The 27,889-nt window shown below is 42.0% G+C and overlaps 1 protein-coding gene across 1 annotated transcript in view; it reads right to left on the bottom strand.

Annotated features, from left to right (window-relative positions):
- Nucleotides 1-27,889, bottom strand: part of CCSER1 (coiled-coil serine rich protein 1) — a 478,316-nt gene that overhangs the window by 383,473 nt on the left and 66,954 nt on the right. The gene's annotated exons all lie outside the window — the stretch shown is intronic.

Below are 27,889 nucleotides of genomic sequence, written 5' to 3'. Positions count from 1 at the left end.
CTGCCTCCCGAGTCCCAGCTGATGAGGAGGAAATGGGGATTTTGCAGTATCCTTCCCCTTGAGTGGGGACGGAATGGAGATTTTGCAGTTTCCTTCCCCTGGAGTGGGGACGGAATGGAATTTTGCAGAATCCTTCCCCTGGAGTGGGGACGGAATGGAGATTTTGCAGTATCCTTTCCCTGGAGTGGGGACGGAATTGAGATTTTGCAGAATCCTTCCCCTGGAGTGGGGACGGAATGGAGATTTTGCAGTATCCTTCCCCTGGAGTGGGGAGGGAATGGATATTTTACAGTATCCTTCCCCTGCCACAACCACCAAGCCATACCTAGAGAACCAGAATCCCCCCACTGCATTGATCCATTCATTTTTCCACTCTGAGGAACATAAGTACTTAAAGGGCCTGTCTATTTCTTAGGTTGGTTGACATTTTCTGAAACCTGTCATTAGACAACTTCAAGAGGACCAGAAGTTGCAGAGACCTTGGCCTTAAGACTTTGCCTTTTGAGAGCTGCAAATGTCAACATGATTCTACATGTAAAATCAAAAATATTTTGACTTCCTGATAACAATTGAATGATGCCTGGAACCAAGACAAAACTAAGAACATTTCAACCCTGACAAAACAACTTAAACAACCAGGAAAATTCAGAAGGTGTAACCTCCATTTTGCTTAGACCTGAGCAATGGCGCAAATTTAAGTTTTCAGCCTACTCAAACTATTTTTAAAAATCCACTCCATTCATCCATTCATTGCTAGTTTAGTTTAGTTTAGTTTAGTAGTCTCGGCTAGAGCCGAGGTGGCGCAGTGGTTAAAGGCAGCACTGCAGGCTACTTCAGCTGACTGCAGTTCTGCAGTTGGGCTGTTCAAATCTCACCGGCTCAGGGTTGACTCAGCCTTCCATCCTTCCGAGGTGGGTAAAATGAGGACCCAGATTGTTGTTGGGGGCAGTATGCTGACTCTGTAAACCGCTTAGAGAGGGCTGAAAGCCCTATGAAGCGGTATATAAGTCTAACTGCTATTGCTATTGCGATTATTTGTCTTGTATGCCGCCCACTCCTGAAGGACTCCGGGTGGCTTACAATAAACAAGGGAGGGGATAAATAAACAAAGCAATACTTTAAAATACACAACAGTCACAGTTTCCATGGGGCTGGATATTTCAAAAGCCCCCCGGCCTGCTGGAGCAGCCAGGACTTAACGGCTTTGCGGAAGGCTGGGAGTATAGTAAGGGTCCGGATCTCCACGGGGAGGTCGTTCCAGAGGGCTGGAGCTGCGACAGAGAAAGCTCTCCCCATGTCATGTTCCTCTGAATACATTCTTAACTCCCAGTACATTATACCTGATACATCATTCAATGTAATTCTAGCTCATTCATGTACATTTAATGTATTTCTAGCTGACTTTCCAGACTACTAAAAAAATCAATACAATGTGAGAAAGGAACCTTAAGAAAAAAATCAAATATTTTAATTTAGTTATTATAACGAAATAGAATTTCAAAGACACACCAGCCTAGAGACACTTCAATTTCATTACCATTGTAGACAAGGCTAACAGAAGCATAAGCAAAGTCCTTCTCAATGTGCATATGCTGGTTTGATTTCCATTTTAATAGTTTTCTCACCGCATTTTGCTCTGCTGATAACTCTTAATAAATCCAGGACTTTATTGGTGACTGACTGAAACCACAGAATTGAGAGCACAGAAAGTGAAATTCTTCTCTCCTCATTTCTATTTTAAAAAAAAAATCAATTTCCAGTTCAGGAATATAAGATAAGGGAGAGAGGGAGGGAGGAAGAGGAATGAAATCCTGGTTTTGCAACTTTATTCTGTTTTTAATTAGAATAGAATAGAATAGAATAGAATAACGGATTTGGAAGGGACCTTGAAGGTCTTCTAGTCCAACCCCCTGCTTAGGCAAGAAATCCTGCACCACTTCAGACAAATGGTTATCCAACATCTTCTTAAAAACTTAAAAACTGTTGGAGGATTCACAACTTCTGGAGGCAAGTTGTTCCACTGATTAATTGTTCGAACTGTCAGGAAATTTCTCCTCAGTTCTAAGTCCCCTTGATTAGTTTCCACCCATTGCTTCATGTTCTACCCTCAGGTGCTTTGGAAAATAGCTTGACTCCCTCTTCTTTGTGGCAACCCCTGAGATATTGAAACATTGCTCTCATGTCTCCCTTCTTTTCATTAAACTAGTCATACCCAATTCCTGCAGCCACTCTTCATATGAGTTCTGCCCCATTTTCCAACTTTTCTTGCCACAGTTGTTAAGTGAATCAGTGCAGTTGCTAAATTAGTAACATGATTGTTAAGTGAATCTGGATTCCCATTGACTTGGCTTGTCACATGACCCTGGGACACTGCAACCATCATAAATATGAGTCAGTTGGCTAAGTGGTTGAATTTCAATAATGTGACCATGGGGATACGACAGTGGTCGTAAGTGTGAAAAACGGCCATAGGTCTCTTTTTTCGGTGCTGTTGTAACTTTGAACGCTCACTAATTGAACTGTTGTAAGACTACTTGTATTTGCCAAAATATGCTCCACCATGCATGCATGCACACCTCCCACCAGGCATCTGATTTTTGGGTCTCTACAGCACATGTGGGAGACATGCATGGGGGATCACGGGTGCATGAGTGGGGATGGGGGAGCATGGGGGTGTGGCACCCCTCGGCAGCCCGTTTTTGGTCCCAGAGGCTGCTGGGAGGCCTATAAGGCCCAAAACGGGACGTAAGGAAGGTTGCAGGCATGCACGGGGAGAACATGAGGGGTCACGCCCATCTGAGGGGGGGTATGATAGCCATGGGGGGGTCATACGCACATGCACAGGGGGGCATTATGGGTGCTGCAGGCATGCAACACGTGCTGCGGGCATGCAACACGTGCTGTTGCGGGCATGCACGCAATTTCAGCACAGTAAGAGGGAAGAAAATAGTCATCATTGCTCTAAACCATTTCAGACAAATGGTTGTCCAAAAATATCTAGTCTTGGAGCACCCACAGCTACCCAAGTTATTTAGACGGTGTATGGTTGAGAAACTCTGATGTAAAATATCAATGAAATGGTAAAATCAACAGGATTCTTCTCTTATTTTTAATTACTTTCAATGCATTGTTGTGCTGGAAGAAAAATCCATCCAGTTCCGTTCCAAGCTGGGCGAAAAGACTCTGGAAACAACAAAGAGCAAGGCTGTCAAACTTGCAGCCCGTGGGATGGGTGTGTCATGTGCTGGCCACGCCCACACGCGGTTTAGGGAATGGGGGGAGGATGGGGGAAGACCCGATACATCACTGTGACGCTGTGCGAGTTTGCACCCCTGACATGGAGGCTGAAGGCTGATTGGAAAGAAGGTCCATTTATTGATAAACAGAACCACCAGGGTTTTTGGTTCTGGTGCAGCTGACCAACTGGTTTGATGAGTACATGGATTTTTATAAGTTTCAGAGATGCTGCTTGGGGGGGGGAGGGGTTGTGCAATGTCTGAAATGCCCTTAGGACAGTGATGGCTAACCTTTCTTTTGTTGGGTGCCTCAAATGCGAGTGTGAGCAAGCAATAGCACATGTGCAGGCCGGCACACATCATGCAAAGCGCCCCCACATGCGCATGCATACATAACACCCCCATGCTCCCCCCCCCACGTGTGCCGCACTGCTCGCCTCCAAGCTGAGCTTGGTATTTCCACCGAGGGCGAGGAAAGCTATTTTCACCCTTCCCTGGCCCTTCAGAAGGCCGAAAATCAGCTGGACAGTATGCGCATGCACGCTAGAGCTGATGGCTCACATGTTGGTGGATATAGCTCCGCTTGGCATCAGTGACATGCGTGCCATAGGTTTGCCATCACAGCCTTAAGAGATCGTACAATGTATTGAGCTCTGTGTCTTCTGCTGAATGGTAGTGGGTTAATCCTATTATGTCCTGAAAGACCATGTCTTGTTCTTCTTAACCCATCACCCTGGAGCTGGAGGTCCAATCTTTCTTAACGTCTTTAAGAACATGTTTCTCCATTTCTCCCTTTGGGGAAATATAATATTCTACCTTTTTTAATATTTCCCAGAATGTTTCATTCTTCTAGGTGGGGTTGGGAGCTTCCCACAATTGGCATGGTCTGCCCTGCTTACTCCAATATAATGTTGTTGACAGCAATGAACAGGATGAATGATCTCAGTGAATGCCGAAGTTGGATTTAACCTTCGCAGCTGTATTTTCTCAAGAACACGAAGAGTTCTTAGTTGCTGACTCTTTTTTTTCCCTTTCTTTTAAACTCTGTTGGCTCTTTCAATAGAGTAGATTAGACTAGCCATTTCCACCCCAGCCAAATTGCAATATTAGCCTGAAAATAGCAGTGGATCAATACAAGCTATTTTGTTTTCCTTCTCTGGGTTGGCCTCCTCTACTCCATTTCTTTTGTTCCATTTCTATCGAGGAATAAATAAGGACTATCTGTACAGAATCAATGATGATCTAGGAAATCCATGGTAGTCAAAAAGCTAAATGACTGCGAATTTATCCAAGTGAAAAATTACTGAAAGATTGAGATGCAGTAAGGAGGAGTGGGGAGGAGAAATCTTTCAAGCACAATCATTTCTCTTATTAATTTTGTGGTATAAGCAATTATTCATTCACTTGCTAATATAGCAAAACAATTCACAATTCAATTTTATCGAAACTCGTTGTTTAGCGGTTTAAACCCAGGCGCTAAGTAGCTTGCTTCCAAACCAATTCCTTTTGCAAAAACCAATCTATTTCACAACAAAATCTTATTTATCTCTGTACGAAAAGGCAAAGCAGCGTGGATATATATGTCTTCTGCAAACAGGGCCTGGGTTTTTGAGGCGTATCATTTTTTAAATTAGCTAATGAACTTTTGAAATTATATGATTACAGTCATATTTCCTGACAATAATAAATCAGAATATCTACAAAAAAAGTACTATTTAATATAATTGGAGGCAAGACTGTAGAGTGGCAACAGCAAACTAAAATTACATGCGTGTAATTCAGAAAGAATCAAATCGAAAAAGCTTTTTAAATCGTAATTTGCATGCATTTGCATGCATAATATTTTTAATAGAGAGCTGATGGTCAGCTATTTTAAACAGTCCAAAGCCATGTTTTTATTAGCTGGCCTGACTGCTTTTCATTCAGATTATTATGCTAGTTTTGGAATTTTGTCATACAAAATTATATTGGCTTTACTTGTTTGCGCAACCTGGTTTCTGGCATGCCGTGGATCAGTGCCGGTCCACTGGTTTGGGGACCCCTGATCTAAAACCACTGCCTGACACCTTCTCAACAACCTTCCCCAGAGGGAAGATTAGAAAGTAGACAACAGATATCCAGAATGGAAGGATCCAGCAATGCAGGGGTGGGTTTCTCGCCCCGTTCCAACTGGTTCGGTTGGAACGGGGCCGGCGGCGTCCTCATGCACGCGCGCAGTGCACACATGCGTACTAGCATCTGTGCGATGCTCCAGCTGCTCCTGGAGGATCGTGCAGGCGCTGTATGCGTCCTGCGCATGCGTGGAAGCGCAGAACTTGTCAAAACCGGGTAAGGAGTGCGGGCAGGCGGGTGGGCCCTTTGCCGTTCCCGGAAGTTACTTACTTCCGGGTTCGCCGACCAACCGGTTCGCGGGGACCGCCGCGAACCGGTTGAAACCCATCCCTGCAGCAATGGCCTCTTGAGAAAAGGGTATAGCACCATTTCCTTCAAGGCTGAACCACCTACTCCAGAGGTGGTATTCAGCAGGATCTGACCAGTTCTGGAGAACCAGTAGCGGAAATTTTGAGTCCGCTAAATACCACCTCTGACTGGCCCCACCCCCATCTATTCTCTTCCTCCCGAGTCCCAGCTGATCTGGAGGAAATGGGGATTTCACAGTAATCTTCCCCTGGAGTGGGGAGGGAATGGAGATTCTACAGTATCCTTCTCCTGCCACACCCGCCAAGCCACACCCACCAAGCCATGGCACGCCCACCAGCCACGCCCACAGAACCAGTAGTAAAAAAAATTGAATTTGATCCACTCTCTTGAAGATACCAATGCTTCTGGAAGCACTTTAAGAAGCCTGGGCCTAGCAAACAGAGGACAAACGTGTCCACTTCATCAGGAGTTACGGAATCGAACTTAGTCCAGATAACCTCACAAGACTCATTTAGACTTTTGCCCAGTTGCAGTCCAGTTCTGACAAATCCCACATTAGGTATCGATCTTCACAATTCATAACCAAGTGCTACATATTTAAGCAAGATGAAGACTGTAGCCAAGAGTTAAACAAAAGAACATTGGCTTAAGGCAGTGCACACACTACTGTGGAAACCTTCAGAGGGACGTAGAGAGGTTTAATTAAAAGCATTTCACTTAACTGCTTTGAACACTAATACATGCACCTATATTAGAGAAAAAGCAGTCACAGAATGGGTGCATTCAGTAGTGAGGAAATCGTGGGCTGTTCAAAGAAGAGAAATTATATCCCATTCATTCTAGGAGTGATTTCTTCCCAGGAAGAAAAAGCTGAAATGAAACAATCAAACAGCAAGGTTCATGAAGTATAAAGTACTATACAGTATGAAATCAATAGGCTAAACTGGGTGAAGCGATGGGTGTTACATTAACAGAAAATTAATCAGCAGGTAGATTCATATGTAAATAAGGTAATACTCAAATGAGCTAAAATAGGTGCTGCACATTCAGAGACCCGAAAATCCACTTTCCTCTCTTTTTCGCCTATTGTTTTAGTACAAAGAATCACTTACTGTGGATGTAGCTGGGCAGTTACATTCAGTAAATTATTAACCTTCTGAGAGAAAAATCAATGAAAGACCACACTGGATGTTAGAGGACTTCTGCACCGCATAATAAAACTTCACTATTTTTCTTTACATAGGAGGCGGTCAGGCCCTTCTCATTTTGGATAATCGTGTTTACTATAATCTCGATGCTTTGTGAACGAATTAATGCTTTGCAAGCCAATAAGCCCATTTGGAATTTGGAAAATATGTTTTAAGCTTTGTCACACAAAATGGTTTCTACAGGGAGCTTGGCCAATCAGAAACTGTCGTGAATTTGAAAGCAAACAATACAGGGAGTTTTAACTTCTGAGGGGACAGAGGCATAGTTCTCAGGTTGGGAATTGGCTTTGCAGCATGCTAAACCACTAATTCGTTTTTTCTTAATCAAAATGATGTCTGAAAAACCAGATAGCAAAGAGAATGGCAAGAAGTTTAACAGAATAACAGAATAGTAGAGTTTGAAGGGACATTGGAGGTCTTCTAGTCCACCCCCTGCTCAAACAGGAAACCTTATAACACTTCAGACAAATGTTTGCCCAATCTCTTCTCAAAAACGCCTGGTGTTGGAGCATTCACAACTTCTGAAAGCAAGCTGTTCCACTAGATAATTGTTCTAACTCTCAGGAAATTCCTCCTTAGTTCTAGACTGACTCTCTCCTTGATTTGTTTCCATCCATTGCTTCTTGTCTTGTCCTCAGGTGCTTTGGAGAATAGGCTGACCCTCTCTTTTATTGTGGCAACCCGTCAAATATTGGAACAGTGCTATCATGTCACACCAGTCCTTCTTTTCACTAGACTACAGGTAAAGGTATACTGTATGTACTAGTCATTCCCGACTCTAGGGGGTGGTGCTCATCTCCATTTCAAAGCTGAAGTGCTGTCCGAAGACATCTCCATGGTCATGTGGCTGGCATGACTAAACGTCAAAGGCACCCAGAATGCTATCTTCCCACCAAAGGTGATCCCTATTTTTCTACTTGCACTTTTTATGTGCTTTCGAACTGCTAGGTTGGCAGAAGCTGGGACAAGGAACAGGAGCTCACTCCATTACAGGGCACTAGAGATTCGAACCGCTGAACTTCACTAGATTCAACATACCCAATTCCTGCAACCGTTCTTCATATGTTTTTGCTTCCAGCCCCCTAATCATCTTTGTTGCTCTTCTCTGCATATTGGGAAATGTGTTGGCAGAGGCATTACTGTCTCCGGGACTCAACCTGGAGAATTCTTATCCATTTATCTATTTATCATGTCTCTTTATGAAAAGTGCAGGGATCACTCTAACGAAGAAACTACAACTTTGGTGCAGCTCCAAAGTGAGTCAGAAAATCCCTGTCACCATGTAAATCTCATGTTATCTTTCAATGTATTTATTTAAAGACATTGTCCACATAATACAGCATATGTATAACAATCAATTTCTTAATAAATATTGTACAGCTGATAAAGAATAAAAATCAGAGTCTGTGCACCTTAGTAGCATATAATTCATTTTAAAATCCTTCTCAGGTGCTAAAGTAAATCTACAGCAATAAAAGTTCCTCGCCAGTCTAAGCTCTGGCAATTTAAACATATTTTTAACAAAATGATACAACTTCACTAACTGCCAATTTAAGCATATTTTTTAACAAAATGATACAACTTGACTAACTCTTCATTATCCATGCACAATTATATATTTGGTTTTGCATTTTCAATTTCTAAATAATTTGGAACACGGATAGCTTAATGTTCTCATTTCAACATATCCTTATGTATGAAAGATTTATTTCATGCATCCTTTATATGAAAAAATGGCAGAGAAGCTGAATTCCAATATTGTTTTCCCATAATAATACAAAGTAGTAAAACCCAATTTCTAAAGAATTAGATTTTGCTTCCAGAGAATTTTTGGTGTATTCCAATTTCTCATAAATGTTTGATGAAGAATGGTCTGTTGGAATATAATAAAAGCCACCTTTAAATGAGAAACCACATTAGAAATATCTTGCTAAATAAAATATTGGGAGTCTTAAAGCCCAAATCAAAGTATCGTTATTTGAAAGTGACTAGGCTTAATTTCATCATTTTTACATAGCTTGCAGTCTATGAATTAGTGTTTAAATGAGCCCTTTATTGAATAAATGTATATTTATTTGCATCTATATTTCCTTTCCCTTGCATACATCTTGTTTGCACCAAAAAAAAAACCACCAACCCAGATATTTCTCCAGCTTGAAATACGGAAATATAATAAGGAGCAAGCAAGAGATCACGCCTATCATTTATCAATTAACATGTATTATTAGAAATCATAATGCAGCTGTGTTTCCGACACAATGCATTTCCATGGATGAGCTGATATGTGGCAATTTCAGTGAATAAATTCATAAATGTCACCATCCAGGAAAGTGGGCAGGCCTGAGTATGCAATTAAGAAAAATCTCCACAAACAACGATCCGAACTCTGCCACTAATTAATGGAATTATTTTCCAACGAATGGTGGCAGAAAAGGAGAAAGGAAAAAATATATATGTATATTAGCTTTGGATAAATAATCAAGCACAATTCTAGAGAGGATGGGCTTTTTAAAAAAATTCAATCAGTTCTTAGACACAGAAGCTGGCGGACTGACTATGGGCCAGTTCCTCTTTCTCAGTCCTAGAATAGGAAGTCAGATAATATTAGTAACCAACTTTTATGACACCAGAGCAGTAAATTATGCTCCATAGACGTCAATCAAGAGGCCTTCAACCAGAAATGGATTAGTTGGTCTGAACAACAACCAAGAGATCTAAACTGTATAAGCAAATGAGGCCCATCAAAAGTTTCAGAACATCAGAACAGAGCTAACAACCATTTCTAGTAGTTAGTATGTTCTGTTTAATTTACAGATGTTTCACCTATGTTATTGTGGTTTCTTATATATGCATGGGGGACACGGTGACTCAGTGGATAAGAAGCTGAGCTTATAGATCAGATATGTGAGCAGTTTGGCGGTTCGAATCCCTAGCACCGTGTAACGGAGTGAGCTCCCATTATTTGTCCCAGCTTCTGCCAACCTAGTAGTTTGAAAGCACGTAAAAATGCAAGTAGAAAAATAGAGACCACCTTTGGTGGGAAGGTAACAATGCTCTGTGCACCTTTGGTGTTTAGTCACGCCAGCCACATGACCACGGAGACGTCTTCGGACAGCGCTGGTTCTTCAGCTTTGAAACGCGGATGAGCACTGCCCCCTAGAGTCGGGAACAACTAGCACATATGTCCGAGGGCAGCCTTTACCTATATATGCATGATCAAAGTGAAAAGTGAAGATGTATGTGTCAGGCCTGCAATAATATTCCTTTTAGAATTTTGGCCTGCCACACTTTCTCTTATTTCATTATGCTGTTTCATTAGTATAGTTGATGGGAGGGGGGAATAGACAGGAGTAGGATTGTGGAATGTATTGTTATCATACTTTTCTAGAAGACCAAGGTCATCTTTTGTCTCCGTACCTTTACACCTGACTGGAAGCAGCTGGGTGTGGATGCCAGCGTGGAAGAAGAAGATTGGACCATGTGATGAATTGTGGGTGCGGGGACAAGATCATGAACTTTTAACTGGGTGGAATTCTGATGTCATTTCCAGAATTGGTCTTAACACAGATGTGCTAAGATGTCTGCTTTATTAAATTGGAACTTTAAGGATCGTTTTGCCTTGGACTCTGATTTAATTCTACATGATACTTGGAACGCTGACAGTATGTATAAAGTGTATATTATTTCCTCTAATACAGATAGCATGCATCTAAATGACAGTGGCTGGTGAACAATTGGTCAATGTTTCGGAAGAATGTGATTGTGGTAGTGAAGAAGCATACCCCAATCAAGGAAATGTGAAAAACAACCGAAGTGGCAAACAGCCCAACTACCAATACCAGCTCCACCAACACTGACAGGACAAGCCTTTCAAATACAAATTGAGCATTGTTGATGTTCCTTACTTTGAGTAATGAAACATCTGCAAGAAAACAACCAAGCTCAGAGAGCGTCAAGGGCCCTTCATCTTTTAATCAGAACCAACAGACCAATAACTGCATTATTAATCAGCTATGTCCCTAATCTCTTAAAACCTGCACTTCCTCCAATTTTCTTCTCCTTTCAGCTGTTGAAATAGTTTGAAATATTTGGAAGAATGCTAAGTATGAATACTTAAGAATACTAAATTTCATGATCAGTGTGATCAGATTTTTTTTTAATTCTGGGCTCGACAGACAAGCATTAAATAAATAAAGGGAAAATCATCTTCAATAAAGTTGAAGGAAACTCTAATTAAAATATTGAGAGCTATTGCCCACCTGTATTATATAAGTCAAAACTGTGACACAATATTAACTTCCTTTGTTCCTAATGTATCAGAAATGTCTTGTGAAACTTTAGAAATATGTGCAAATTCAAAATAATTCCTACTCTATTCTTTCTCCAATAATACGGTAGGAAGTCAGTGCCCACACCTGTCTTAGGAAAATTAACTATTTTAGAAAATATTAAAAGGACAGAATATTTCCCCTAAAAGGGAGGCAGAAACTCAGCTCCCCTTCTTTGTCAATGGACCATTAAGGCCTGAGCCAGTCAATTCTACATAACAAAGATCTACCCATCTCACCACATGGCACCTGAGAAGATTACATCATCCAGCAAAGCTCAACCAAGCCTGGGACTCAAAAGACAACTTACAGAGTTGCTCCTGCATGGCCCCATGGGAGTCTGACAACCAATCAGAATACAAGCTCAAATTCAAAAGCCCAGAGAGGGCATAAAACCAGGGCACTCCCAGGATCTCTTCCCTTCCCCCCCCAAGACCTCAAACCATGTGGTCCTGTCCATCATCAATAAACCTTCTTTCAAAGCAACTTCCATGAATCCAGTGTCTTTTTCCTCACTTGGAACTGAATCCAGATGGACATTTCTTCTAACAATGCAAAAGAACCAGGATTGACTTCCTACCGGCATTGGTACCAGTTCACGGCATACATGCATAGTTCACTATAAATTGTTCGGTGCATGCACAAAGATCATGAAAAGTTAATAAAAAACATGCCAGCAATGGCAGCGGAGACCAGGGAACCGGTTCAGGGGCGTGGCCAGCCTGAGTTGCTGCCGGTTCTGCGACCCAGGCCAAATTACCACTACTGGTTCATCTGAACCGGTGCGAACTGGTAGAGATCCACCTCTGAATAGAACATCTAAATAATTCCTACTCCATTCTTTCTCCAATAATACAATAGAACATCTAAATAAATAATCAAACGAACCGAAAGAGCCCAAAACATCCCCCAAAAACCCAAACTTTGATCAAAAAGAGAAATCCAATCTATTCTCCTACATGGGAGAAGTGAATGAGTCTCTCTCTCTCTCTCTCTCTCTCTCTCTCTCTCTCTCTCTCTCTCTCTCTCTCTCTCTCTCTCTCTCTCTCTCTCTCCCTCCCTCCCTCCCTCTCTCTCTCTCTCACACACACACACACTCACTCTCTCACTGTCTCTGTTTCGCTCTTCCTCTCTCATACACACACACAGCAAGATCATGCTTTCAACCACTCAGCTGCTATCATTCCCCAATACCTTGTTGTTTTATAATACAATCTGAGAAGCCAGTCTTGATTCATTAAAAAAGAAGATGAAGAAGTGTATTGCTCTAGTGATCATGTGACGACTAGGGCCTACAGCTCACAAATGACAAGACAAAGTGATAACGTTGCATCTCAACTCCGTTCACTACAGAATGAATTTGGCGACCCTCCTCCCAGAGGGAAAATCCTCCTACGTCTCAGAAGGGAAGCAAAGCTGGCATGTCACATAAAAGTCTCAGAGAGAACCTGTCCCTGGGACAGCTAATTGCTTATATGCATGAAAGAGTTGCTTGATTGTGGGGAAGGTAATGCACAGACCTGTTCAATTATACAAGTGCATTATGAATTCCTATAGTTCAGACATAGTTTACTGTATCATTTGCTGTTTCAAAGGGACACATTATAGATGTTTCTTTCTAACCTCCAGAAAGAAGGGAGATAGCGAAGGGACATTTAAGCAAAAATGCATATTCAGCGGAGAATTTAGCAACCTCCTTACTGTACTATACATCGGTGTCTGCCTTACTTGGCACTTCCTTTGAATTCACCGATTTTAATATTTTATCATCTCTTTCAATGTCATTTTGAAAGGCAATTGAGCCATTACACAGCCTCCGTCCTCTGCTCTAATAATCTAACTTGTTCTTGTCAGTTCTATATATCTTAACACATCAAAGATGCCTTGACAGAAGACAAAGGAGCTGCCCCAGAGTGCATAAACATTCCAGGTACCGTGGCAAAGTTCCTTTTTTCATATTCCACTTCATGGAATGTACGGATGGAGCCTTAATGTTAAAACAAACACCTTCAAATTCTGGTCTGAGGGGTTACTTTGATGGGAACTGGGCTGGCTGCAAATCTATCTCTATCTCTATCATCTATCATCTATCATCTCTCTCTCTCTCTCCCTCCCTCCCTCCCTCCCTCCCTCCCTCTCTCTCTCTCTCTCTCTCACACACACACACACACACAGACACACACACAGAGGTGGTATTCAGCAGGTTCTGACCAGTTCTGGAGAACCTGTAGTGGAAAGTTTGGGTAGCTCGGAGAACTGGGAAATACCACCTCTAACTGGCCCTGCCCTCCCCGCCCCATCTATTCTCTGCCTCCCGAGTCCCAGCTGATCTGGAGGAAATGGGGATTTTGCAGTAACCTTCCCCTGCCACGCCCAGTAAACCATGTCATGCCCACCAAGCCATGTCCACAGAACTGAGAGTAAAAAACTTTGAATCCTACCACTGACACATAATCTCTCTCTCTCTCTCTCTCTCTCTCTCTCTCTCTCTCTCTCTCTCTCTCTCTCTCTCCCTCCCTCCCTCCCTCCCTCCCCCCCCTCTCTCTCTAATGGACAGAAGCCAAGCACATGTCGTATTGTCCATTGTGTGCTATAACCACCCTAAATTTTAAAAATGTACTCTTTTGCATATTATTTTGTTAGGCCAAAATCCAAAATGCCATGCCACATGCATCTTTTGTTTATAAACACCCGTGGATGTTACACATTTGCTTAAGGAAATGCCACCAGCAGTGAATCCATTTTGGCCTCACCCTCTCCATCATTTCCCAAATCAATATGCCATTGACCAAATCTCTGCCTGCCCGATGGGAAAGAAAAAGATGCAATACACTTGCTTTTCTTTCTTTTTTTCCCCCTATACGAACTAATAACATTTTTCAGAGACAATATTTCTCCCCTTTTCCGTAGAAGCATGGAGGGACAACATAGGAACGTATACACAATTTATACACTACTAATTTTATATACTACGCGCAGCAAATATCTTAGAGGTATATTATTCCTGTGATATTTCACTGGATGGTTGAGAGATAAGAAAGATGATGTTTTCAATAACTGATTGAATAAGTTATTTAGCATTTATCTCCATTTGTTGTTTTTTATGGCCATAAACGAGCCTAACATTCTGTCTGGGACTATAATTTTCATAAAAAATATGAGACCATTCAAGGTTTATTTTAATGCTTCCCTTCTGCTTCCCTTCATCCATCAATACTACAGCGGATTGAAAGGAAGCAGAAACAAATGAGGAAACACACTTTTTTGTGCTGATACGAAAGTTGTACCATACTGTCGATTAGAAAATACACCATTCCACATTCAAATTGACTTTCCACAACATTCTTAATAGGATCCTTAAGAGGTCTAGTATATTTTGATGAAAATTATTGTCCCAAACACCAAAGTTGTACAACACCGTCCTTTAGAAAATGCACCATCCTCCACTCTTATTGACTTTCTAGAACATTCTTAAAATGACCCTTAAGAGGTCCAACATATTTTTATGAAAATGATTGACCCCCGTTAGAATGTTAGACTTGCTTGTGGCCATAAAACGCAAGGAATGAAGATAAATGCTAAATAGCTTGTGAACTCAGCTATTGAAATCATTGTTTTTCATATCTCTCAACCATCCAGTAAAATGTAACAGGAATAATTTTTCATTAAAGACTCTCCCAAGAATAGCACATACCCCCCCTCCCCCATTTTCCCCCAACACACAATAGCTGTAACGGTCTAAAGGAAATGTTGAATTCTTTGAAATCAGAATTATTAATCACTCCATCCAGCTAAGTGTATTCTTTTAAAATCTCTTATCATGCTGAAGCAGGAGAAATGAAAACAATCACACATGCAGTATATAAAAGTGTACTGTGCATCATTTGCTACGTAACAGCTGAAATTCTCAGTTGTATCAGCATATACGGTGTTTCTAAAACATCATTGTATATAGCATCATACCATACATGCACACAATTTTCATTTTTACTTTTTAAAAAATGATGCAGGGCAATTGAAACAAGTCAGAGCGAGTAGTGGAAAAGGTCGTTCTTCTAATCCAAGTCAAAGGAACACAGAAGAAATACGTGTATTTTTTTTTCCTCATAATTTTCTGCTGAAATTCCATTCAAATTTGCAAAGTTTTGTCAGAACTTCTGAGGAAAAAGAAATAGCACCAGGTACAGCCTGTACAAATCAAACACAAACCTACACTGCAGCCCTTTGGTTATATATTATGTGTACCAGTGGTGGGATTCATTTTTTTTACTACTGGTTTTGTGGGTGTGGCTTGGTGGGCATGGCTTGAATATGGCAGGGGAAGGATACTGTAAAATCTCCATTCCCTCCCCACTCCAGGGGAAGGATACTGCAAAATCCCCATTTCCTCCCGATCAGCTGGGACTCGGGAGGCAGGGAATAGATGGGGGGCGGGGCAAGTCAGAGGTGGTATTTAGCGGTTCTCTGAACTACTCAAAATTTCTGCTACCAGTTCTCCAGAACTGATCAGAACCTGCTGAATACCACCTCTGATGTGTATGTATGAAGACACAACTTCTCCTTGGAACACCAAGAGCCTCTATAACAAGGGTGTCAAACTCAAGGCCTGCAGGCCGGATCCAGCCCACAGAGTGCTTAGAGCTCGCCCATGGGGCCACCCTGGAAGCAGCAAAGGACTGGCCCACAGTGAGGCTGCCAGCGAAAAACAGAGCTCAGAAGGGCCGCTCCGTTTTCACTGGCAGAAGATTGCAGAAAGCCATTGCAACCAAAAATAGAGCTCGGGAGCCCGTTTTCACTGGCAGAGCCCTCAGGCCACCACAGGTGCCCCCAACAAGAGTGACGTCAAGCTGGCCATGCCCCCATCAGTTAGCATTCAGATCATCATAGATTAAGAACAAAAGTTAACTTCAGACCAACAATCAAGTAAGCAATACCCCAATCAAGAAACTGTCAAAGAGCCACCAGTAAACAGTCGAACCAAAGAATCTCCAGGACCGCCTCCCACTCACCCAGACAGGCAAGACACCAGAATATAAACTGATAGCAAACAGCACTCCCTACTAGCACTGATGATGTTACCCGGTTAGGGTAATGAAACGCCTGCATGAAAACAAACCAGCTCAGAGAGCAGCAAGCTTATCAAACTTATCATTGTTTGATTGCAAAAGCATCACTTTTGTGTTTTGCATTTGGCCACACCAGGCCAAAGAGGTATCCTAAGAGAAGCCGCCTTTCCATTGGATGGCTAGAATGTTATTGGCCTGTCTTAGGTTTTCACAAATCACAAAGCAAACTCCTTGTCCCCACAAAACCTCTTTTTATTAAGCTACTGTGAATTCATCTTATTCATATCCAGCAAAGTCTTTCAAGGGTGAATTTACAAAAACAGACCTTATCCGGCTTGGAGAATTGCCAGGCCGATATCTTCAAAACGCAGTGCTGTAGAAGAAAGTACTTGGCAAGTACTCTCAGACTCTCTCAGAAAGTCTCTGAGAGTCACAAAACAATTAAGCGAACGAATAGTCTCCTGCAAATTCCACTCCCCTTTCGCTCCTCTTTATTCCCTATGGAAGGCGCCATTCGCCGTCTACCTGTGCCTTTACTCCTGAGTCGGCCCTTGTTCCTTAGCTGTTCTCTTCTCCTGGCAGCTCTGCGCATGCGCACACTGGGAACAGGCTCCAGCTGTGCTGGTTGGGGGATTCTGGGAGTTGAAGTCCACGCATCTTCAGGTGACCAAGGTTGGGAAACACTGCTCTAGGTGATTTGTTTGTTATTAGTTTCAGTCAAGCTGTTCAGCTGTGTTTTTTCAGTCCCATAAGGATATATGCAGGGAAACCTCTGTACACAGTTCAGGATTCTCTGCTCAAATTTATTTCTTTGAAACCAATATAAATTGAAAAGGAAAGGCATATGTACTCAGAGCTATCAGAAAGTGATGGATAAAGCCTCATGATGGGAAACCACAGATTTTTCACTCCTAATGTAAAGTACAATTACCAAAGTGTGCTATGAACAGAATAATACGTTGTTTTCAAATATGACATTTATATGAAAGTAAACAGAATAACAAGCAGCAAAAGATGCACAGTTCGTATCTGAAAATTAATGCAAAAATGCAAATGAAGATGAAACCAAAATTCTGGAGTGCACAATTCTTTAGGTGTATATTTTTTTTAAAAAACGTGACTCCAGTCATTTAATACACTTTAAAATATAGATACCCATATGCTGAAATTTGTCCGTTCCGGATGTGAATTAGTAAACTGTAACAGAAGCAGAATCGTCTTCACAGAGAATTTGTTTGTATTTTATATCAGGTGTGCAATAGTTACAACGTGCAAAAGTTGACATCCAATATAAAAATTCAATACTTTATGCTGTTTAAAGCAAAAGGGAAAATCTAAAGCAGAATATATTAAATTTATTTTTTTTATAAATCATATATAAATGTGATTGGGACAATGCAGATGTATGATAGCAATAAGATAACATCAAAGTGTCATGTATAAATGTTCTGTGAATCAGTTTTTAATTATATGAACCCTTCTTTAAGTCTCAAAGTAGAACAATAGCCCAGATAGAGTTTAGCCAACTATTTCTTGGTTAACTCTTTACTATCTTTGATTTGGACGCTGCATCTTAGCCCAATTTTGTGAAAACCTATTTCAAAAACTGTTTGCAAGTGTTTAGACCTTTGACAAGAATATCCTGCTCTGAAACAAGAAAGGGAGGAAGAGAGAGGGGGGGAGGGAGGGAGGGAGGGAGGGAGGGGGAGAGAGAGAGAGAGAGAGAGAGAGGAGAGAGAGAGAGAGAGAGAGAGAGAGAGAGAGAGAGAGAGAGAGAGAGAGAGAGAGAGAGAGAGAGAGAGAGAGAGGAAGATGTCATGAAAAGAAAGAAAATTGGGTGACAGAAACAGATTGAATGAGTAGTGAAGGTCATTTTCAGATCTGCCCTGTCCACTGATTAGGCAGTCCCCACCTGCTCCTTACATACAAAGCCTTACAAAGGAGTCCCAATGGAATGCAAAAGAAATATATGTGTTTTTTCCATGTTTAAAAGAGATTAATTCCATCGTAATGTCATCATATTGCCAATTTACAGGAAATTGCCCATTTACAGGAATTCTGGGGAGATTAAGGTGGAGTTAAATGCCGTTGACACCTCACTCAGTTCTTATCTTCAGAACACTAAGTTGTCCAACCATGTTGCGCTGTCACCAGTGGTGAAATTCAAAAAAATTTACTACCGGTTCTGTGTGGGTGGCTTGGTGAGCATGGCAAGAGAAGGATACTGCAAAATCCCCTTTCCCTCCCAATCAGATGGGATTCCCTCCCAATCAGATGGAATTCAGGAGGCAGAGAATAGATGGGAGCAGGGCCAGAAGTGGTATTTGCCGGTTCTCCGGACTACTCAATATTTCTGCTACCGGTTCTCCAGAACCTGTCAGAACCTGCTGAAATTCAGCCCTGGTTGTCACCTTCCTCAACAAAGCTCTCAGCTTCACTAGAAGATAATCCAACCCTGTGCTAAAGTCCTTTTTTTCTAATCCAGAACAAAAGATTCTAATTGTAGTAATAACTGGGGACTCTCTCATCTAAGGGCTTTCTAGAAGCACCCTGATTACAAACTCTTTCAAAGGGTTCATCCCTGCAAGAAGTCCTTGAATCCCTATGAATAAGAAAGATCATAAGTCAATTAATACCTCAATAGAGGAGACATATCTCATAAAACATGAGATTTCAGCAGACTAATAACCAGGAAATATCTCTTACTCTGCAAAAATATAATTTGAGGTGTTGATGGACTATCCAAAAGGTTTTTGAAGATTGGACAAATAATTTGTCCATAGGACAAATAGGTCTGTGATGGCGAACCTGTGGTATGCATGCCAGAAGTGGCATGCAGAGCACCCTCTGTGGGCACACACACCATCGCCAGCAGTTCTTTTGGGTTACATCATGTGCATGCATGCCGGCCAGCTGGCCCAGTGCGCATGCACATGATGGAAGAGGGCAGCTGGCTGGTGCGCATGCATGTGCAGGCAACTGCTCTCTTTTGGGTGCCAGTGCATGCATGCACAAAGTCCAGCTGGCACATAAGTGTGAAATGGAACCAGGAAGTGAACCAGGAAGTGAAGCTGGCCATGGCGCGCATGCGCACCAACAAGTTGCACTCTTCCAGGATCCAGTGCTCTGTCATACGTGCTTTTATGCGCATGCACACACTCTAGTTTTGGCACTCGGTTCCGAAAAAGTTAACCATCACTCTTATAGGTAGTCCTCAACCTACAATCACAATTGAGCCCAAAATTTATGCTGCTAAGTGAAAAATTTGTTGTTGAGTTTTGCCCCATTTTACGGTTCACCGACAAAAGGGCTAACGACAAAACCTCGCCCGACTAAACCGCATCGCTGATGTCATCAACAGGGCGACAACAGCGCGGAGACAGAAGCACGCTGCAAACCTTAAACCTAAACTTAACCCCTAACCCTAACCCTAACCCTAATCCTAAACCTAACCCTCAACCTAATCCTAAACCTAACCCTAAACCTAACCCTAAACCTAACCCTTAACCTAACCGTAAACCTAACCGTAAACCTAACCCTGAACCTAACCCTAACCCTTAACCTAACCCTAAAGCTAACCCTAAAGCTAACCCTTACCTTAAGTTGAATCAGCTTTCTTTCGACGCACTATTTAAAGCGCCCTTCTTTCTCCGCGCTGGCTGTTGTCACCGCGTTGATGACGTCAGCGATGCGGTTTAGTCGGGCGTGGTTTTGTCGTTCGCAGTTTTGTCGGGTCACGCATTTTACGACTTTTCTTACCACATATGTTATGTGAATCACTGCAGTTGTTAAATTAGTAACACTGTTATGAAGTGAACCTGCTTGACTCAGCTGGTAAAAAGGTCACAAAACATGATCACATGACAGTAGGACACTGCAAACGTCATAAATATGAACCAGCTGTCAAGCATCTGAATGTAAATCACATAAACAAGGGTCATAAGTACAAAAAATGATCCAAAGTCTCTTTTTTCAGTGTCGTCGTAACTTTGAACGGTCCCTAATGAACTCTTGTAAAACGAGGACTCCCTATAAAGCAAAGTTCCTTATGGATATACATTTGGAAAACACGGTACAGGGAGAATAAAAACTTGCTCAACTGAGATTTTAGGTAGCACTTTTTTTACATTTATCTTATTTGCATGGGAAGGAAAAATATTCTTGGGGGAAAATTCCTAGGAAAGTTCTGAGCTTACAAAGGGAAAATCAAATTAGTATAGTCTGCTACACTTGGTCAGCTTCCACGTCTCCAAATACTATGCCTTACAAAACTGTCATTCTTTGATGCTTATGTGCCAAGGGAGGGTTAAGAGTGGGCGAAAGGAGGGAAGAATCCTGCAAATGGGTTCACGATTATAAGCCAAGAAGCGGAAAATATTTAATGCAGACTGGGATTTGCAAAGAAGAATACTTAGCAGGTTTTATTTTGTAAACACTAGTAGCTTCCTCCTCCCCAGTGGAAAGCTAACCCTTGGAATCCTTTTGTTATTTAAATTACAAGCTAGAATGAACATAAGGGAGTGGACTAAGCTGGATATTGATTCCACATTCATTTTATCTGAATGAATGGACTTCTTGTATTTCAGGTTCCACACCAGGTTGAAAAGGCTTTGATGTGGGATCCGGTATCCTGCAGTATCTGTGGATCAGTATTTCTCAACCTTAGCAATTTTAAGAGGTGGGGACTTCAGCACCCAGAATTCTGTGGTGTGCCCTGGGTGGTCACAGAAATGGTTTAAGGCCATGATGGTGAACCTATGGCACGCGTGCCACAGGTGGCATCAGTGGTGGGTTTCAAAAAATTTTGGAACCTCTTCTGTAGGTGTGGCCTGCTTTCCGGGTTCACTGGTGGAACCTCTTCTAACCGGTTCGGTAGATTTGACGAACCGGTTCTACCGAACTGGTGCGAACCGGTAGGAATCCACCTCTGGGTGGCATGCAGAGCCATATTTGAGGGCATGCAAGGCATTGCCCTATGTCAGCTCCAGCATGCTGGCCAGCTGATTTTCAGCCTTAGGGAAGGCCAGGGGAGGCCGTTTTCACCCTCCCCAGGCTTCAGGAAAGCCTCTGGAACCTCTGGAGGGTGAAAAATGGACCCAGTGAGGCCTGCGTACATGCGCAGGGGTAGCGCGGGAGGGGTTGTGCATGCATATGTGGAAGGAGGACATTGCATTATGGGTGTGGGCCCACACATGCGTACTATCACACACATGCACGTCCTTTTGGCACCCGAGCAGAAAAACATGCGTCATCACTGATTTAAGGTCTCCTTCTTGAGCATGGAGTTGGGCTAGAAGACCTCTAAGGTCCCTTCCAACTCTGTTATTCTGATTTTTTTTTCCTGATCTGGATCAATTCACAGAGAGCAAAAAGGTCATCCTATGGCATTCACTTGTCACTGAGTTGTGTCCGTAGGGGACGAGACGCTGAGGCAAATATATACCAAGGAGGCAACTTAATTTAGCCAAAGGGCGAGGGCTGAAATTAAGCAAATATGAGAAAATTACCTAAAAACCTATCCTGGGTAAAAAGCTGAAAAGAAATGGCCCCATCACTGTTTTCTCTGCTTGAACAGTAAAAGATCATTACGATTTGCCTCTGAAAGTAAACGCAAAGTTTTAATATTACAATATTAATGAAAATGCAATATTAATACCATGCCAAAATATGTAATACAAATGCTCTCTACTGTATCCCTAGTAATGACCTCTCCCAGCAATTCAAATATATATAGCAATAGCACTTAGACTTATATACCGCTTTACAGGGCTTTACAGCTCTCTCTAAGTGGTTTACAGAGTCAGCCTATTGCCCCCAACAATTTGGGTCCTCATTTTGCCCACCTCGGAAGGATGGAAGGCTGAGTCAACCTTGAGCCTGGTGAAATTTGAATTGCCAACTTGCAGGCAGCAGGCAGTCAGCAGAAGTAGCCTGCAGTACTGCACTCTTAACCACTGTGCCACAAATATATGAATACATGAATATATGAGAGAGGAGAACAGGTTGATGTACACTATGATTAAGCATAGTGGATTAAGGATACACATATTCAAAACAAAGTTATATGAAGTCTCACCTACCAAATAATGATAGCCTTCCTCTCTTGAGCTACAAATCAGATGTGGCCGCATGGTACAACCTCAAATAAATCTCAGTTCAGAAATAGAACCTCAGACAAATATCATACGTAGGAATTAGAAACCTGTCGTCCATGGGTTTACTGGGAGTGAGATCTACACAAAGTTCAGTTTTTCTTGGACATAATCTACACCGGGAAAGAACAACTTTCTAAATTATGCACTGCCTCCAAACCTACCTTTTAAACAAAACCATTTAAAAGGTTTGTGGGCTGACAGAAGCCCAAGATTCTTCTCAACAAGTCATGTAGCATCTTCCTTGGTATTTCCAGGACAGTTATATATGCCTATACAACCATTTGGTTACAGCTCTACTTAAAAATGCTGAATGAATATTTCCTACATGAAATGAGGAAAATGTCACATTGTGCTTCATAGTCCCAAAGTTGCTTTTTTTTCCCCCCAAGAGGCAACTGGACTTTCTGATTTTTCTTTGAAGACGTTTCGCTTCTCAGCCAAGAAGCTTCTCCAGCTGATGAGATGAGAAGAGAGGTGAAACATCTTCAAAGAAAAAACAGAAAGTCCAGTTGCCTCTTGAAAAAAAAGCATCTTTGGGACAGCCATGACCAGGATGACTGAGAATCTCCATAGACATTGTTCTTCATATACATTTTATTGAAGTGGCTTAGAAAGTGTGTGTGTGTGTGTGTGTGTGTGTGTGTGTGTGTGTGAGTGAGAGAGAGAGAGAGAGAGAGAGAGAGAGAGAGAGAGAGAGAGAGAGAGAGAGAGAGAGAGAGGAGAGAGAGAGAGAGAGAGAGAGAGAGAGAGAGGAGAGAGAGAGAGAGAGAGAGAGAGAGAGAGAGAGAGAGATATGATTGTGTTGTGGCCCGCCAGCGGTCAGTAGAGCTGGCAGTAGATTCGGACAGTGAGGAGGTTGGGGAGGAACATGGGCCAGTCATGGAATCTGGGGAAGGCTCGGATGAGGGCTCTGTGTTGGAGGCAGAGAGGGGGCCACAGCTGTATGCCAGTTATCAGTTGCCTTCAGAGTTAGACATCAATGAGGCAGACGAACAGCTGGAGCCTGTTCCCAATGTGTGCTTGTGCATGCTCAGCTCCAGGGTGATGGGATTAAGGCAGCATAGTATTAGCCCTTTACCCATCTTACCACAGGGCACCTGGGAAGAAGCAATGTTCACCCTCACAGCCTATAGAGTTGCCCATGCATGGCCCCATGGGAGTCTGACAACCAATCAGAATGCAAGATCAAGATCAAAGGCCAGAGAGGGCATAAAACCAGGAACTTTCAACATCTTGCTCTCTTTTACTTCTTCACCCAACATCTGGAAGCATGTGATCCCCCTTTTCTGTTCAGGACCTCAAGCCATGTGGTCCTGTCCACCATTTAAAACCATCTTTCCAAGCAGCCTCCATGATTCCAGTGTCTTTTTCCCCACTGGAGCTGAACCCAGATGGACATTCCTTCCAACAGAGCGTTACAAGCCATAAAAACGTGCACTTTCAAACAATGCAGCTCTTTGAAAAGCAACTTTTACAGCTTTCCAGCCTAACGATTCTGTATTATTGTTCAAATCTAGCAGGCTTCATTTTTGTTTTTTTACTCGTCTGTTCATTTGTATCAGATTGTAGATTGTATCACTAAAGGCAGATTGGATGTTAATTATTTGCTCTATGATTTAGTTTAAATATAGAATGATTTATAGCTGAGCTTTGGATCAATACTTGGGGGGTGGGGTGGGAGGGAGAAAGCAAGCAACCATGAACAGCCTTGTTGTGTTCCTCCAGGAACCCTGAGCGGCAGCCTTGATTTTGATAGATCTGTTTTTAAAGAGAACGAGTCATGGTTCAAGCATATATGACGCAGGGTTTTTAATGTCTGGGAAGGATAACTGTGCTCCTTCCTACGAGGGCATATTCCAGCGTGTGCAGGGACTGCAAATACAAATCCAGGCCAAGAAACTAAGAAGAGATGGGAATGCTAATCGCCAAAGAGGATCGGACAAAAGCAGCGGGTGTATCCTTGTCCAGAGATAGGTTTGGTTCATCTCCTTCGATTTTGTCCCTTCTGATTGGCACAAGAGATCACCAAGATTTCAGGGAGGTTTTCTCCAGCCCTGCTTTTTTAGATCTATCTATCTATCTATCTATCTATCTATCTATCTATCTATCTATCTATCTATCTATCTATCTATCTATCTATCATCTATCTATCTATCTATCTATCTATCTAATGTCTCTCTTTTTATCTATCTACTTACCTACCTCTCTCCTATCTCTCTCCTATCTCTGTCCTCCCTCCCTCCCCCCCCTCTTTCTAATCTCTCTTTCTACTTACCCATCTCTCCATTTCTCTCTCTTTCTATCTATCTATCTATCTATCTATCTATCTTTCTTTCTTTCTTTCTTTCTTTCCATCTTTCTATCTACTGACCTACCTCTCCTCCTATGTCCGTCCTACCTACCTACCTACCTACTTACCTACCTACCTACCTACCTACCTACCTATCCTCTATAATCTCTCTTTCTATCTGTCTACTTAACTACCTATCTCTCTTCTATCTCGGTCTTATCTATATCTATCCATCCATCCAACCATCCACCCTTTTATCCATTCATCCTTTTATTCCATCTAGCTACCTACCTACCTACCTACCTGCCTACCTACCTATCTATCTCTATCTATCTGTCTGTCTGTCTGTCTGTCTGTCTGTCTGTCTGTCTGTCTGTCTATCTGTCTATCTATCTATCTATATATCTCTATATATCTATAACTCTCTATCTCTATCTATCTATCTATCTATCTATCTATCTATCTATCTATCTATCTATCTATCTAGTCTCTATTTCTATCTACTTACCTACCTACCTACTCCCCCTCTCTCTCTAACTGTACGACATGTACACAAGCAATAGGGATATATGGTAAAAAAACACATAATAATACAATACACATAAGATGGAGATGTACTGTCATCTTTGTAAGGTATAAACCAATCAGTGCATAGTTTTCTTCTGAATTTTGCAAAATTTTATCTTAGAGACGCTCATTTTATGTCAATCTGGAAGGAAGTGATTCTTTTAAGTGAAATTCTTTTTTTTCCCTTTCCCAGGACTAAACTGAGAGTTTTTTGCATGCAACGCAGGTGCTATTGCTGAGCTATGGGCTTCTGGGAGCATTAATCCTACACCATAGACTCTGACATTAAAGACAACTCAACAGTGGTGTAGTTAGTAATTTTAGACCGCAGACTTAATGGTCCTGGGGGAGCTTTGCTTTAGCTAGCTATGTTTTAGCTCTCAAGTATATACACAATATCCTTTTCTGCTGCCATTCTATGTTTCTACATTCAATATTGCAGCAAGACTTCATTCCCACAAAATAGAATCAACAGCCCTGATTAATAAATACTCTGAGCATGTACAATTTCACATTTTAAACTCATGAATCACTATTGTGTCTAGAGGCATAAAAAGCTGCTTCTGCTGTCATGTTAAACACATTTACCTGGAAATAGAATTGTTTTGCTTATGCTGAGATGTTTCCTGCTGCCCCAGATAGTCCAGGGGACCAAGTTGTGAGGCTTTCCAAATTGAGCACAGACTGAGCTCTAGAGGCAATTTGGGGTTCTAACTACTATCAGTAGATTATCGATAAAGATAATTCAGGTTTCCTTCTAAAAACTCTCAAAATTCCTGCAAACAGACGTCATGAAAATGATCAAGTTATATATCTGCATAGCTCATGCAGATATATTTCTTCCAAATATATATGCTGAGTTTGACACATCCAAAATTCAGAACATCTTTCTCAACTTTTTCTGATAGATAACTGTTCTGACCCACCTTCTCCGTCAGGAACGAAAGCCAAAACAGACGTGCAAAAGAATGTTTTAATCAGTCCAGGCTCTCGTTGGCTGCAAGCCCAAAATAAACAAAGAGATAATCACTCTGGCAAAAAGTCCTACACTCCGATGCAGCACTGCAAACAGGCTTCTCACAGCAAACCACTTTTCCACGTTGATTTCTGTTAATTCGTGAACGTTGACTTCTGCAAGGAAGGCGTGGCACAGTCTCTTTTATAATCAGGGGATCTTAATGAGCAACAGCTGCTCGTAATCACCTCCTGTAGTTACTCAGTTGTTCTTTACGCCGAGTAGCCCTGCGCGCATCCCAGAACAACTCACAGGTGGGTTCTGTGTCATTCTCTTTTGCCTCCTCTCCACTGATCCAAGCTCAGGTGTTACCTGGTGACCAACTAGTCTCTCTGCGCCCTGCTCGGAGTCGGAATCCTGTCCAGGGTCCTCCGCATCCTCCAGGGCCGACTCATAAGACCCCTCGCTGTCGGAGTCTGGTGGCAGCTCCAAAGGCTCCTGCTGAGCCACAACAGATAACATAATGCTATTTTTATTTATTTTTTTAAACTAATGCTTTATTGAGAACCAACCTGGTGTAGTGGTTAAGACATCAGCCTAGGAAGGGAAAGATCATGAGTTCCAGTCTCACACTGGACATGAAGCCAGCTAGGTTGCCTTACACCAGTCGCTCACTCTAAGCCCTAAGAAGCAGGCAATGGCACACTATTCCCAAAATCTTGTCAAGAAAACTCAGGGATCACTCCAGTCCATAGGAGTCAACACTGACTTGAAGCAAGAACAACAACAACAAAAGCTTTATTAGTAGGAGTTGAAGAAGCTGTTCTCCAAAGCATCTGAGGGCAGGACAAGAAGCAATGGATGGAAACTAATCAAGGAGAGAAGCAACCTAGAACTAAGGAGAAATTTCACGACAGTGAGAACAATTAATCAGTGGAACAACTTGCCTCCAGAAGTTGTGAATTCTCCAACACTGGAAGTTTTTAAGAAGAGATTGGACAACCATTTGTCTGAAATGCTATAGGGTTTCCTGCCTAAGCAGGGGTGGGACTAGAAGACCTCCAAGGTCCCTTCCAACTCTGTTGTTCTGTTCTGTCCTGTTTTATTTTATTCTATATCAACATTGGCTTAGCTTGACCACTTGATAATTTCATAGCCGAAGGCTATGCAAGGCAAGAAAATAATAACAATAACCAGAGAAGACGATAGCAAATCCCTTCTGTATTTCCTTGAGAAAGCTACATAGATGTGGCATGAAACTGAGCTTGAATCAAGAGACTTTCTTTTCTGTGAATACGTAGATATTCATCTAGCCATTTTTTTTTTAAAAAAGCAGTCCTTTCCTATGTTGAATTAATTCTACTGTCATGGTGAAGACATGGGCAGCACTGCACGCAGTTGAGTTCCTTCAATTTCCCAAAGGAACATTTCATTTGTCCTACATTAGTTTCTTCACTTTGGGGATCCATAATTTGGGAAACGCTTTTACCTTAATGGTATCTTAATGGAGCATTGTGCCTTACATTAAAATGAGGTTTGAGAGATCAGGCAAACCCTGAAGACAAAGAAGCTAATGCTACTTCTCATAAAGCAGGAAGGCATCACCGGGTTACTAAAATCAATATTCCCAAGAAATATTCATTGAATCACAGATCTTGAAGGG

This window comes from Thamnophis sirtalis, unplaced genomic scaffold (genome assembly GCF_051295495.1).
Source record: "Thamnophis sirtalis isolate CommonGarterSnake01/CBP01778 unplaced genomic scaffold, rThaSir2_p1.2 scaffold_10, whole genome shotgun sequence".
Taxonomy (NCBI): Eukaryota; Metazoa; Chordata; class Lepidosauria; order Squamata; family Natricidae; genus Thamnophis; species Thamnophis sirtalis.
Note: the sequence above shows the minus strand (reverse complement) of the source record. Positions and strands in the feature narration are given on the sequence as shown.